This window comes from Amblyraja radiata, chromosome 5, assembly GCF_010909765.2.
Source record: "Amblyraja radiata isolate CabotCenter1 chromosome 5, sAmbRad1.1.pri, whole genome shotgun sequence".
Classification (NCBI taxonomy): domain Eukaryota; kingdom Metazoa; phylum Chordata; class Chondrichthyes; order Rajiformes; family Rajidae; genus Amblyraja; species Amblyraja radiata.
This window is the reverse complement of record NC_045960.1, coordinates 33747928-33762103: the sequence shown is the minus strand read 5'-3', so window position 1 is coordinate 33762103 and position 14176 is coordinate 33747928. Positions and strand designations below refer to the sequence as shown.

General features: G+C 39.9%; 1 protein-coding gene across 2 annotated transcripts in view; it reads left to right on the top strand.

The window, feature by feature from the left end:
- LOC116973177 (E3 ubiquitin-protein ligase RNF19A-like) overlaps nt 1-14176 on the top strand; it is an 82719-nt gene that overhangs the window by 3964 nt on the left and 64579 nt on the right. The window lies entirely within an intron of this gene.

Genomic DNA, 14176 nt, shown 5'->3' with positions numbered 1-14176 from the left:
AGTGTTTGGGTGGAAATACTTAGATTAAACATTATTTACTAACTTTTTTCACCTCATCCACTGATACAAGCACCGCTATCCCCTTCTCTGCCCGGTCTACTGGATTGGGTTCCTCCACAGTTCTCAGTTATTATGCAGCATTGAATGGGGTTCTCTGAGCTCTTTAACTTTAATCTCCTACGGGTTTCCACACATCCAAAACACTTTCCTCTTTTCTGGAAGGTCCCCTACTATCATTGCACCCAGTTTTTTCCTCATTCAGCTATTTGGCATTTCATAATCATAATCATACTTTATAAGCCAAGTATGTTTTGCAACATACGAGGCATTTGATTTGCCATAAAGTCATACCAATAAAAAGCAACAGAACACACAAAATACATTTTAGCATAAACATCCACCACAGTAACTCCTCCACAGTCTCACCGTGATGGAAGGTGAAAAAAAAGTTCAATCTTTTCCTTTGTCCTCCAGCGGTCAGGGGCCTCTAACCTTCCACTGAGAGGATGATCTTACTCCCATTGTCGGCAGTGGGCCTCCTCGTCGGGGCAATCAAGCTCCTGCATCGGGGGGAATCTCAGCTCCCCCGCGCCGGGCGATCTACCCCGCTAGTCGAATGTCATGCGGTTTTGGAGCTTCCCGACGTCGGTTTCAACCCGAGACTGCGAGCTCCTTGATGTTAAAGTCCGCAGGCCGCGGTTGGAGCGTCGATCCCAGGCAAGGAATCGGCTCCGATGATAAGTCTGCGCCCCGTGGTGGGGCTCAAAGTCAGTCCGGAGCAAGGACTCCAGCTCCACGATGTTAGGCCGCAGAGCGATCGGAGTTACGATCTGGAAAATAATCGCATCTCCGGCTAGGTAAGCGATTGGTAAATAAGTCTCCACCGACCCCCCCATCCCCCACATAAAACAAACCAGAGAACATTCACACATACTTTTTAAACACACTAAAAATAACAACAACAAAAAAGACGAAAGGGACAGAGACTGGAGGCGAGGCTGCCATTGAAGCGCCATCCGGTGGATATTGAAAATTGAAATTCTTCTAAAGACCTTGGTGTGGCCACAGAGCCTTTCTCCTCTGCCTTCTGCCCTTCACCCACCTTTGCTCCTACAATAGTTTGAGTACCAGGCTTGTTCTTTAGAATTGACCTTCTACCCCTACCACCCTGCTGATTTAAAAAATATGAAAAACCTACAGTTTTCAATATAGACTTCAAACCTACAGTTTTTGCTTGTTTTCCCTTAACTATTTGCTATTTACCATTTATCTTCTCTCGCTCATTTGCTCTGAGCCTTTATATACATGGTAGGCTCTTCAGAAATATAGACACGGAATTGCAGGTGCTGGTTTACAAATGAAAAGACACCATGTGCTGGAGCAACACAGTCAGTCAGGCAACATCTCTGGAGAACATGGATTAATTGTAATGTTGGATAGAAATGGATTCTTCGTATTCTTGAAAGAAATGTTTTCAAATCCCTGTGTGTAGAAATAAGGTATATACAGTGCCCTCCATAATGTGTGGGACAAAGACCCATCATTTATTTATTTGCCTCTGTACTCCAGGCATGCTCAATTGGGTTCAGATTGGGTGATTGTTTTGGCCACTCAAGAATTGACCATTTTTCAGCTTTGAAAAACTGCTTTGTTGCTTTAGCAGTATGTTTTGGATCATTGTCTTGCTGTAGAATGAAACGCCAGCCAATGAGTTTTGTGGCATTTGTTTGAACTTGAGCAGATAGGATGTGTCTATACACTTCAGAATTCATTATGCTACTCCCATCAGCAGTTGTATCATCAATGAAGATAAGTGAGCCAGTAACTTCAGCAGCCATATATGCCCAGGCCATGACCCCCCCCCCCCCCCCACCACCACCACTGTTTCACAGATGAGGTGGTATGTCTTGGATCTTGGGCAGTTCCTTCTCTCCTCCATAATTTGCTCTTGCCATCACTCTGATATAAGTTAATCTCCGTCTCATCTGTCCACAAGACCTTTTTCCAGAACTGTGGTTGCTCTTTTAAGTACTTTTGGCAACCTGTAACCTGGTCATCCTATCTTTGCGGCCAACCAGTGGTTTGCATCTTGCAGTGTAGACTCTGTATTGCTGTTCATGAAGTCTTCTGTGGACAGTGGTCATTGACAAATCCACACCTGACTCCTGAAGAGTGTTTCTGAACTGTCGGACAGGTGTTTGGGGATTTTTCTTTATTATAGAGGGAATTCTTCTGTCATCATCTGTGGATGGCTTCCTTGGCCTGCCAGTCCTTTTGCGATTAGTAAGCTCACCAGTGCTCTCTTTCTTCTTAATGATGTTTCCAACAGTTGATTTTGGTAAGCCTAAGATTTGGCTGATGTCTCTAACAGTTTTATTCTTGTTTCTCAGTCTCATAATGGTTTATTTGACTTTCATTGGCACATCTTTGGTCCTCATGTTGATAAACAGCAATGAAAGTTTCCAAAAGGTGATGGAAAGACTGGAGGAAAGACTAAGTGCTGAGAGCTCTCTTATACCTGCATGAAGGAGGCAATTAAACACACCTGAGCAACTACAAACACCTGTGAAGCCATGTGTCCCAAATATTATGATGACCTGAAATGGAGGGACTATGTACAAACACAGCTGGAATTTCTACATGGTGAAACCAAAATGTATAAAAATCCCCTATAATAAAATCTGACAATGTGCACTTTAACCACATGTGATTTTTTTTGTTTTTCCACTACAAATCTCAAATTGTGGAGTACAGAGGCAAATAAATAAATGATGGGTCTTTGTCCCAAACATTATGGAGGGTACTTAATTTAGTATGCATTTTGTAAAGTTACAAGGCAGTACAGTTGACCATAAATGTTCTGATGATACTGATGACAATTGCCATTTGCCCATTGATTAATATGTAATTTTGGTACTGTATTTCCCGGCAATGAAGACGCACCTGCGTCAAAGACGCACCCCAATTTTGAGTTGCTAAATTTTTTAAAAAGGGTGGCGGGAGAGGATCAAGAATTTGGTTTAGTCCAGGTGTCGGCAACCATTTTTGCATAGGGGCCAGGGCCTATGTTTGTGAGTGGATGGCGGGCCACATCTATCGCTATAGTTAATAAATGGAGGTAATAATACGTACTAACTAAATTAGTAATAATACATATAAATATTACAAAAATTAGTTATATTACATATTACACGTGTTTTTCAATTAGTTCTCTGCAGTTTCCAGATCGCCTGCATGCCCTGGAACTGGCTGCAATTCCCAGATCCCTTGCATCCCCGGGACTGGCTGCAGTTCCCAGATCGTTCACGTCCCTGGGACTGGCTGTAGCGCCCAGGTTGCCTGCGAGGCCTAGGACTAGCTGCAGTTCCCAGGTCGCCTGCAAGCTCCGGGACTGGCTGTAGCGCCCACGTCAACTGCGAGCTCCGGGACTAGCTGCAGTTCCCAGGTCGCCTGCGAGCCTTGGGTCTAGCTGCAGTTCCGCCGTCCGGTCCCGGCGGCCGCTCGCAGCCACCCGAGCTACTGAGTGAGTTGCTGGCATGATCCACGACCCCCTCCTTCTCAACGCTCCTGCCCTCTCCGCAACTTAACCCTGGCGGCCCAGCCTTGCTGACCCGGGCCATACTCCCCACACGCTGTGGAAGGAACTCTTTTCCACCCCAGCGGTGCTGTCCTTTTACAGCCGCTGTACTGAGGGATAGCCAAGTCTATATTTCTTGGCTAACAATCTAACCTTCGGCCTCCAAGACGCAGGTAAATTTTCAGGCCTTATTTTAGGGTTAAAAAAATAGCGTCTTCATTGCCGGGATATACGGTAATTTATTGTGAGGTGATTACATTAAAACTTAATCTGTAGTACTTCTAAAACACTTTTTTGTTGCCCCAGCCCCCAGTACTTTGCCCTGGTGTTCACATCAAACACAATGCATTATTGAAAAGACAATGTTTATTCTTAATCTCCTGCATGTCTTTCACAATTCAAGTGAATGTAATGTAGTAATGTTAAATTCCCGCCTTTCAACCACACTGAAAAAATCTGTAATGTATTGGGAATTGTTATTTGAAGGTAACTAATGAGGTTTGTATAAGTTTGAACAGAACGTTTGTCGGTAGTTATTGTGGAGTTACTGAATGACACTTGTCTGACAGAAAAATAGTTTGATATAATAGTTGCTGTTTATCAGGGGTTGGATAACAAGCACACTGTGTGCACAAACCCAAGGTGCTGATATATCAGTCGAGCTGCAGCAGCATTCTCAGGATCTCTCAGACAATGGGCCATTGACATGAAACGTTAGCTGTGTTTTACCCTTTGGATGCTGGCTGACCTGAGTGTTTCCAGCATACACTCGTTTAGTTTTTTTTTTGTCAGCAAGGTCGTTTACCTAATTTCAGAATCGATAACTGATCCAAAGGTATAACTTTGAGAGTAATATTAATCCCCTTTGCCCCTCTTTAAAAAAAAAAATGATCATAAGGGAGGATAGTTCATTAAATTGTAAACCATTGAAAACAGGATCCCTAAGGACTTTTTCACTGTACCTCGGTACACTTAACCATAGTCATACATCGCGGAAACAAGCCCTTTGGCCCAACTTGCCTACGTTGACCAACATGCCCCATCTACACTAGTCCCACTGCCTGTGTTTTGCCCATAGCCCTCCAAACCTATTCTATCCATGTACCTATCTAAATGCGTATTAAACATTGCGATAGTACCTGCCTCAACTCCTTTCTCCGACATCTCGTTCCATACACTCACCACCCCTTGTGTAAAACCATTATCCCTCCGGTTCCTATTCAATCTTGCTCCCCTCACCCTAGACCTTTGTCCTCTGGTTCTTGAATCCTATTCTGGCCAACAGACTCCATGTGTTTACCCAATTTATTCCTCTCATGATTTTGTACACCTCTATAAGATCACCCCTCATCTTCCTGTGCTCCACGGAATAAACACCTTGCCTGCTCAACCTCTTCCTAGAGTCCTGGCAACATCCTCAGAAATCTTCTCTGCACCCTTTCCAGCTTGGCAACATCTTTTCTATAACATGGTAACCAAAACTGAATACAATACTCCAACTGTGGCCTCACCAACATCCTACATAACTGCATAACCTCCCATCTTCTATGCTCAATACTCTGATTGATGAAGGCCAAGCGCCGAAAGCCTTTTTGACACTCTATCTGCCAGTCACGCCAGTTTCAAGGAACTATGTACCTACACTCCTAGATCCCTCTGTTCCACAACACTCCCCAGAGCCCTCCCATTCACTGTATCATAATAAACTAAACTAAAATACTGAGCATTAGACAAAATCTTGAGTTTTCCAGTCTAACCAAACTATAAACTAGGTATGTGTAAGAAAGAAATGCAGATGCTGGTTTAAATTGAAGATAGACAAAAAATGCTGGAGTAACTCAGCGGGACAGGCAGCATCTCTGGAGAGAAGGAATCGGTGATATTACGGAAACATAGAAAATAGGTGCAGGAGGAGGCCATTTGGCCCTTCGAGCCAGCCATTCATTGTGATCATGGCTGATCATCCACAATCAGTAACCCGTGTCTGCCTCCTCCCCATACCCCTTGATTCCGCTAGCCCCAAGAACTCTATCTAACTCTCTTTTAAATTCATCCAGTGAATTGGCATCCACTGCCTTCTATGGCAGAGAATTCCCCAAATTCACAACTCTCTGGGTGAAAATGTTTTTTTCTCATCTCGGTTTTAAATGGCCTCCCCTTTATTCTTAGACTGTGGCCCTTGCTTCTGGACTCCCCCAACATTAGGAACATTTTTCCTGCATCTAACTTGTCCAGTCCTTTTATAATGTTATATGTTTCCATAAGAATCCCTCTCATCCTTCTAAATTCCAGTGAATACAAGCCCAGTCTTTCCGATCTTTCCTCATATTACTGTCCCGCCATTCTGGGGATTAACCTTGTGAACCTATGCTGCACTCCCTCAATAGCAATAGTCCTTCCTCAAATTAGGAAACCAAAACTGCACACAATACTCCAGATGTGGTCTCACCAGGGCCCTGTACAACTGCAGAAGGACCTCTTTACTCCTATTACTCAAATCCTCTTGTTATGAAAGCCAACATGCCATTAGCTTTCTTCACTGCCTGCTGTACCTGAAGGTTTACTTTCAGTGACTGGTGTACAAGGACACCCAAGTCTCGTTGCACTTCACTTTTTCCTAATCTGACACCATTGAGATAATAATCTGCCTCCTTGTTCTTGCCGCCAAAGTGGATAACCTCACATTTATCTACATTATACTGCATCTGCCATGTATCTGCCCGCTCACTCAACCTGTCCAAGTCACCCTGCAACCTCCTCTTCGCAGTTCACTCTGCCACGCAACTTTGTGTCATCTGCAAATTTGCTAGTGTTACTTTTAATTCCATCATCAAAATCATTAATATATAATGTAAATAGTTGCGGCCTCAGCACCGAGTCTTGCGGTACTCCACTCGCCACTGCCTGCCATTCTGACAGGGACCCGTTTATTCCTACTCTTTGTTTCCTGTCTGCCAACCAATTCTCTATCCATGTCAATACCCTACCCCCAATACCATGTGCATTCCGCTGAGTTACTTCAGCATTTTGTATGAACTAGGTATAATATCCTTAATGCAACAGCAACTTTGAAACAAACCTATTCATATCGCACGGTGCAATCAAAATATAAGGAAGGATTATTTAATTTTGTCAATAATTATTTTTCAACCCTCGCCCACACTGGGATTAAAAAGCAACCTGGACTATTGATGAAAAAGCACAGGGCTCTATGTTTTCTGAAGCATTGAAGGCAGGTTAAGTCCATGAATTTCCTGGAAGGGTTGGGAAACTGTATAGCAACCTGGACTTTAGCCAATTCCTGTTTTTGTTGTTGTCTTTTGAATATTTAACCTGCTGTTCTTTTTAGGCTTGAGGAACCAGCAAGAATTTTAATGAGAGGAAAAAGGTCGAACTAACACCAATAATATTTGAATCAATCGATTGGAAAGCAAAATAGCATTGGTATCAGAGCTGCTGTTATGCAATATTCCTGGAATGGAGCAGCAATGTTAGTTCACTTTTTGTGTACTGTCCAATGTTTCCCAGTGTCTCTCTCTGGTCTGTACTGAATTAGATCTTTATTGATTTGGTGTTGGTGAATTTTCAGATAGACCTAAAGTTTTTATTTTCATTTGACCTCAATGGAAAGCTGGATATTTCTATAATCAGTGGCTAATCTACAACATTAAGATTGACAAGCCACAAATATTACTGAGATCTCAATTTGTTCAGAGTGTGCCATTTGCCTTGTTAAACTTTGGCCCTTCGACTGTTGATGTATTTATTATACTAGGCATTTTGAACCAAGTGGCTTTTCAATATTTTAGAGTTCACAAGTTATTCTTACAAATACATTTAGTTATAGTACCACAAAGTTGTAAATCAGAATGTTGCATGCCAGGGTGAACTCTTCATTCTTCCAACTCTGTCCACCTTTGCATCCTGACTCAGTACTCTCCCCCCACCCCACATCTTCTCCTTCTTGTTATCATGTCTCCTTCAACTATTTTCTATGTTTCTATGTAACAATGGGTGCGTAAAAGTTTCTTCTAATTACCTCTATTTCATTCTCCAGTTTCTTTTGCCCTATTATATTTGTTCTGCTAATGATCCTTTCCACCAGTTACAAAGTGCTTGACTGAGTCTGTCCATTTCAAACATTTGCTTCCTCTCCTCTCTTTGCATATCGAGCCAAGATAACATTTATTTTATCCTTGTCTGCCACCCTCCCCCCCCCTCCCAAGTTGAAATTCTGCCACCTTCAACAAGGTATACCTGCCTCCTCTCAGATTCACAGCATTATCACCACTCCTGCTCCTGATGGGCTTTGATCTCTAGATACAAATGTATTCTTGTGAACCTGGTGATTTGTTCATTTACTAATTATTGCCCATTCCTTTTTTTTTTATATTTTTTTTTTTAATTTTATTTTTATTAGAAGTACAGTAAATTACAATAATACACATCACAGATATCTTAATACATTTGTTGTACCACTTCGTTTTTCGAGCTTTAAAACAGATAGAAATAAAAGAAGTAAGGAAAGTGAGCAAGAATCGTGAAGGTGCAGGAAAGTGTTGGGAAAAGAAAGCCCCTTAGGGAAGAAGTTAGAGAAGGAAGTAAAGAAAGGAAATTAGACCCTAGAAAGAAAAGAAAAAAAGGAAAAACAATCGCTCTGTTGTAACACAAAACTCCGCAAAAAAGGATATACCAACTGTAACTTTTTTTTTTTTTTTTAATTTATTTTATACCAGATCCTGGTACCACAAATGGGTGAGACATTGGGGAAAAGTTTATTTATTTTAGTTTTTGAATAATATAGTCTATGTAATGTTTTATATTGAATTAGAGTATGTCGTAAGTTGATCGAGCATTTATGCACATATAGTAAGTGTTTATCCCAGCTCTCTATTGAAATTTTTATAGCTAGTTCTTGTTCCCAGTCTCTTCTAATACCATCGGTTGTAGGTATTTCTATATTTAAAATAATGTTGTATAAGTATGATATTAGATTTGCTGATTCAGCCTTTGTCTTCATGGCTTCATCCAATAAGTCTGGGGGCATGTTATGATAGTCTTTTGTGTATTTTTTCAGATAGTCACAGATTTGAAGATATTTAAAATATTGATTATTTTTCAAATTATATTTCAGTTGTAATTGTTCAAATGATAATAATTTTCCTAATTCATACAAGTCTCCGAGCGTTTTGATTCCCATTCTTTCCCATTGTGTAAATGATTTATCTATAATTAAAGGTTTAAACGACGGGTTATTAACTATTGGCATTAAAATATATAGATTTCTTAATTTTAGATTCTGTTTTATTTGTTTCCAAGTTCTAATTGTGCTATGTATCATTGGATTTTTATTATAATTTTTGTTATTCAGATTCATTGGTGAGAGGAGAATCGCTCCTGTATTACACGGAGAGCAGTCCTCTCTCTCCATTACAATCCAGTCCACCTGCTGGGCAGAGTTGTCCAGCAGGTGAATCATATTTTTAATATTTACTGCCCAATTATAGTACATAAAGTTAGGGAGCACTAGACCACCCATCTTTTACTAAGGTGTGCTCTTTGTATTCTGTGGGATTTATAATCCCATATAAAATTTGTAATGTCTGAGTAGTTTTTTGAAAAACTTTTTTGGAAGATATATTGGAATTGATTGAAATAAATATAGGATTTGTGGTAAAAAGATCATTTTTATAGCATTTATTCGACCTATTAAAGACATCGGGAGCGTTTTCCAGAATTTGATTAGATTATTTAGTTTCTTAAGTAAGGGGCTATAATTGGCGTTAAACATAGCGAGATAGTTTCTAGTGATTTCAATTCCTAAATATTTAAAATTTTCTGTGGCTATTTTAAAGGGGAATTTCAAGAGATGTGTTGAGTCTTTCGGTTTTATCAACATAATTTCACTTTTGTTCCAGTTTATTCTGTATCCTGAGAAAGATCCAAAGTCCTCAATTAGATTTAATATGTTTGGTATACTGATTTGGGGTTTTGTGATATACAGTAATACATCGTCTGCATATAAGGATATTTTGTTATTTGAATATTTTGTATTATAACCGTAAATACCCGAGTGTGTTCTAATTTTTTCAGCTAAAGGTTCAATTACCAGAGCGAATAACAGCGGTGATAATGACCATCCTTGTCTGTTGCCCCTTGTTAATTGGAATTTCGTAGATAATATATTATTAGTTAATATTCTAGCCGTGGGTTTGTTATATAATAATTTTATCCATGCGATGAAGTTCTCTCCCATTTGAAATTTTTGCAATACTTTAATCATATAATCCCATTCTACTTGATCAACTTACTTAAGAATGCTGTTCATCGATTACAGCTCAGCATTCAACACCATTATACCATCAAAACTGATCACCAAACTCGGTAACCTGGGCATCGACCCCTCCCTCTGCAACTGGATACTGGACTTTCTAACCAACAGACCCCAGTCTGTTAGGTTAGACAAGCACACCTCTTCAACCCTCACCCTGAACACCGGCGTTCCACAGGGCTGTGTGCTGAGCCCCCTCCTCTACTCCCTCTTCACCTATGACTGCACACCTGTACATGGTACTAACACCATCATCAAGTATGCAGATGATACGACGGTGATTGGCCTCATCAGCAACAACGATGAGTCGGCCTACAGGGAGGAGGTCCAGCACTTAGCAGCATGGTGCGCTGACAACAACCTGGCCCTTAACTCCAAGAAGACCAAGGAGCTCATTGTAGACTTCAGGAAGTCCAGGGGTGGCACGCACACCCCCATCCACATTAACGGGACGGAGGTGGAACGTGTTTCTAGCTTCAGGTTCCTGGGAGTCAACATCTCCGATGACCTCTCTTGGACCCACAATACCTCAACTCTGATCAAGAAGGCTCACCAGCGTCTCTTCTTCCTGAGGAGACTGAAGAAGGTCCATCTGTCTCCTCAGATCCTGGTGAACTTCTACCGCTGCACCATCGAGAGCATCCTTACCAACTGCATCACAGTATGGTATGGCAACTGCTCTGTCTCCGACCGGAAGGCATTGCAGAGGGTGGTGAAAATTGCCCAACGCATCACCGGTTCCTCGCTCCCCTCCATTGAGTCTGTCCAAAGCAAGCGTTGTCTGCGGAGGACGCTCAGCATCGCCAAGGACTGCTCTCACCCCAACTATGGACTGTTTACCCTCCTACCATCCGGGAGGCGCTACAGGTCTCTCCGTTGCCAAACCAGCAGGTCCAGGAACAGCTTCTTCCCGGCGGCTGTCACTCTACTCAACAACGTACCTCGGTGACTGCCAATCACCCCCCCACCCCCCGGACACTTATTATCACTTATTATTATTTATTTAAATCATTTGCTATGTCGCTCTTCCAGGGAGATGCTAAATGCATTTCGTTGTCTCTGTACTGTACACTGACAATGACAATTAAAATTGAATCTGAATCTGAATCAAACGCTTTTTCTGCGTCCAATGAAATGATAGATAACTCTTGTTCTTGAGGTTTGTGAGAGTGCATTATGTTAAGCAGACGTCTCAGGTTATTAAATGAATGTCTTGGGTATAAATCCCGTTTGATCCTCATTTATTAATTTACTAACATATTGACTTAGTCTTCTAGCTAGTGTTTTCGCTAATATTTTTTGATCCGTATTTAACAAAGCAATAGCTCTATATGAGCCTGGTTCTTCTATATCTTTATCTTTTTTAAGTATTAATGTGATCGTTGATTCTGCTAGTGTTTCAGGTAAGATTTGTTCTTTAAAAGCATATGTATACATTTTCTGTAGACGTGGTGTAACTATGTCGTAAAAACATTTATAAAATTCATTACTGAATCCGTCTGGTCCTGGTGTTTTTCCATTCTTAAGTGTGTTTATTGTGTCTTCTATTTCCTTAGATGTAATTTGTGCTCCCAGTTCCTCTTGTTCCTTCAGTTCTAGTTTTGGAAGGTTACAATTGTCCAAAAATTCTGAAACTTTATTATTGTCTATTAGCGTTTTTGATGTGTATAAATTCTTGTAAAATTGAGCAAATCTTTTATTGATATCATTAGGTAGTGTTAATAATTCCCCTCTATCTGATTTAATCTTTGAAATTGCATGATCTTTTTCCCGTTTTTTCAGTTGGCGTGCCAAAAGTTTATGGGGTTTATCCCCAAATTCGAAATGTTCTTGTTTTATAATTTGGAATAATCTTGTAACCTTCTCTGATAATAATTTATTTAGCTTAAATTTCAGTATTAAAATTTTATTATGTTTATCCATAGTTGGATCTTTAGCATTATCTATATCTAGTTGTCTGATTTGTTCTTCTAATTGTCTTTGTTCATTCTTATTCTTTTTGTTTTGAAAAGCTTGATACGAGATAATGACTCCTCTAATAAATGCTTTGAAGGATTCCCATAATAAAGTGGGCGATATATCTGGTGTATCGTTTGTCTCAAAAAATAGGTCCATCTGTTTTTTTAGATATATACTCCCTTGTGGGTCTTTCAAAATTTGCAAGTTAAACCTCCAGAACGATTTGTTCGTAGACATTCCTTCTAATTTTAGAACGAAAGTTAGCGGGGAGTGATCTGAAATCGTATTGGTGTGATATTTAGGGTTCATAGTATAAGGGATTAGTTTTGTATCCACTAGGAAGTAGTCTATACATGAGTATGTTTTGTGTACCATTGAATAAATCGAGTATTCCCTTCCAGTCGGATTCGCGATCCTCCAGACGTCTGCTATATTTGTATTTTTTATATATGTATTTAAGAGTTCACTAGTTTTAGATTTCATATTACCTCTTTGTTTTTGCATCGATTTATCTAAGTACGGATCTAAAACACAGTTGAAGTCTCCTCCAATTATAACATTTTGGTAGTTAAATTCTGCGATTGTATTCAGGATTTTATTAAAAAATTGAGGATTATCAAAATTGGGCGCATATATGTTTACCAAAGTGATTGGCGTAGCATGGATCTCTCCTGTAACTATAAGATATCTCCCTTCCTTATCTGATATAATGTTCCTTGATTTGAATGGTATTCCTTTGCGAATAATGATTGTGGTGCCTCTGGATTTCGAAGTATATGAGGAGTGAAATGTTTGGCCTATCCAATTCGCCCTCAATCTCATCTGATCTTGATGTTTAAGGTGCGTTTCTTGTAGAAAAGTAATGTCCGTGTTATATGATTTCAACTGAGCTAGTATTTTGCCCCTTTTAATTGGTTCATTAATGCCCCTTATATTCCAGCTACACAATGTGATTCCTCCCATTTTATTTTGTTTATCATCTTGCATTTTCTCTGATTTTAATACCCTTATTTATTACGGTGCATCCATACCTCAGGACTCTGGATATTTGGGGGGCGTTTATATTACTAACTTCCTTGGTAGATCCCTTTTGCGATTTTCCTTGAAAATAAAACACATAGTAGTGACATATTGTGATTAAAAAAAAAATTTGAACAAGTAAAATTACAGTGTCTGAAGTATTCGACACTGTAGTGCGTGTCCCACGCGTCTGTGGGATTCGACATCTATTCGACTTCCGAAGTTGATGTTGTACAATTAGCACCGCTCCTTTTATTACTCTAAACCTAGGAGGGCGGTACCATTTCAAAATCAATTAAATTTCCACCAGTTACACTATATATATATATATATATTTCATTCAGACTTATCAGATCTGTGTTCAGCTACTATGAAATTTATTTATCTAACACTTTCATCTACTAATTATTTATAATTAGTTATACTTTTGATAATAGTAAGCTGTTAGCTGCAAGGGTTAACCAGAAACAGGCGCCTGGAATTATGCCAGGTGCCTGAGTCTCCTCCCTTCCCCACACGAACTACATAACACTTAAACATTCAGTAATATCTACTTTAATTCTAAGATTTGTTATCTCTATATACGCGCTGGTCAGTATTTTTAGCACCTTATTACATTTTGCCCCTTATATAGTTCAGGTTAGTTTCCATTTATATTCCTATATTAGTATTGTTAATTATTGTTAATTCTCTATTTTTTGTAAAGCTGTTTTAAGATCTTAAACCGCCATTTGTCCTTGTGATGTTTTCCACATTCGGCTCTGCTGTTCGTCTCTGCGTTGCTTATCAGTCTTTCCTTCATTTTGAACAAAGAATGTCCTTGAGTTGAATTCCAAAGCGTCCAAAGGAGATAAGGTGTCTAGACCGGCGCACGTGGAGATGCTCTTCCATTTTAAACTTTTAGAGAATGGTGTTTCTTCCCTTATCTTCAGGTGTTCTCTGTGAAGTAATAAAAGGAAAGAAATTGTCCATATCGTCCCGCTGCCTTGATTAATCTTCTGTTTCTGCCACAATCTCTTGGGCATATTTATAAGATGCGTCCGAATTAGTGAAAGTTTTCTCATTTCCCTTGAAAGTAATGCGCATCCTGGCCGGATAAAAAACGACACATCTGACATCTTTAACTCCATGGAGAATCTGTCTTGTCTGTGAGAACTTTCTTCTCTTTTGCACAATCTCATAGGGATAATCCCGGAGGAGTTTGATAGAGTCGTTTCCAAACGTCATCTTCACTCCGTATTTGATTTTTTTCATCAGTTCTTCAAGTGCTGAAATGTCCCGAAGTTTGA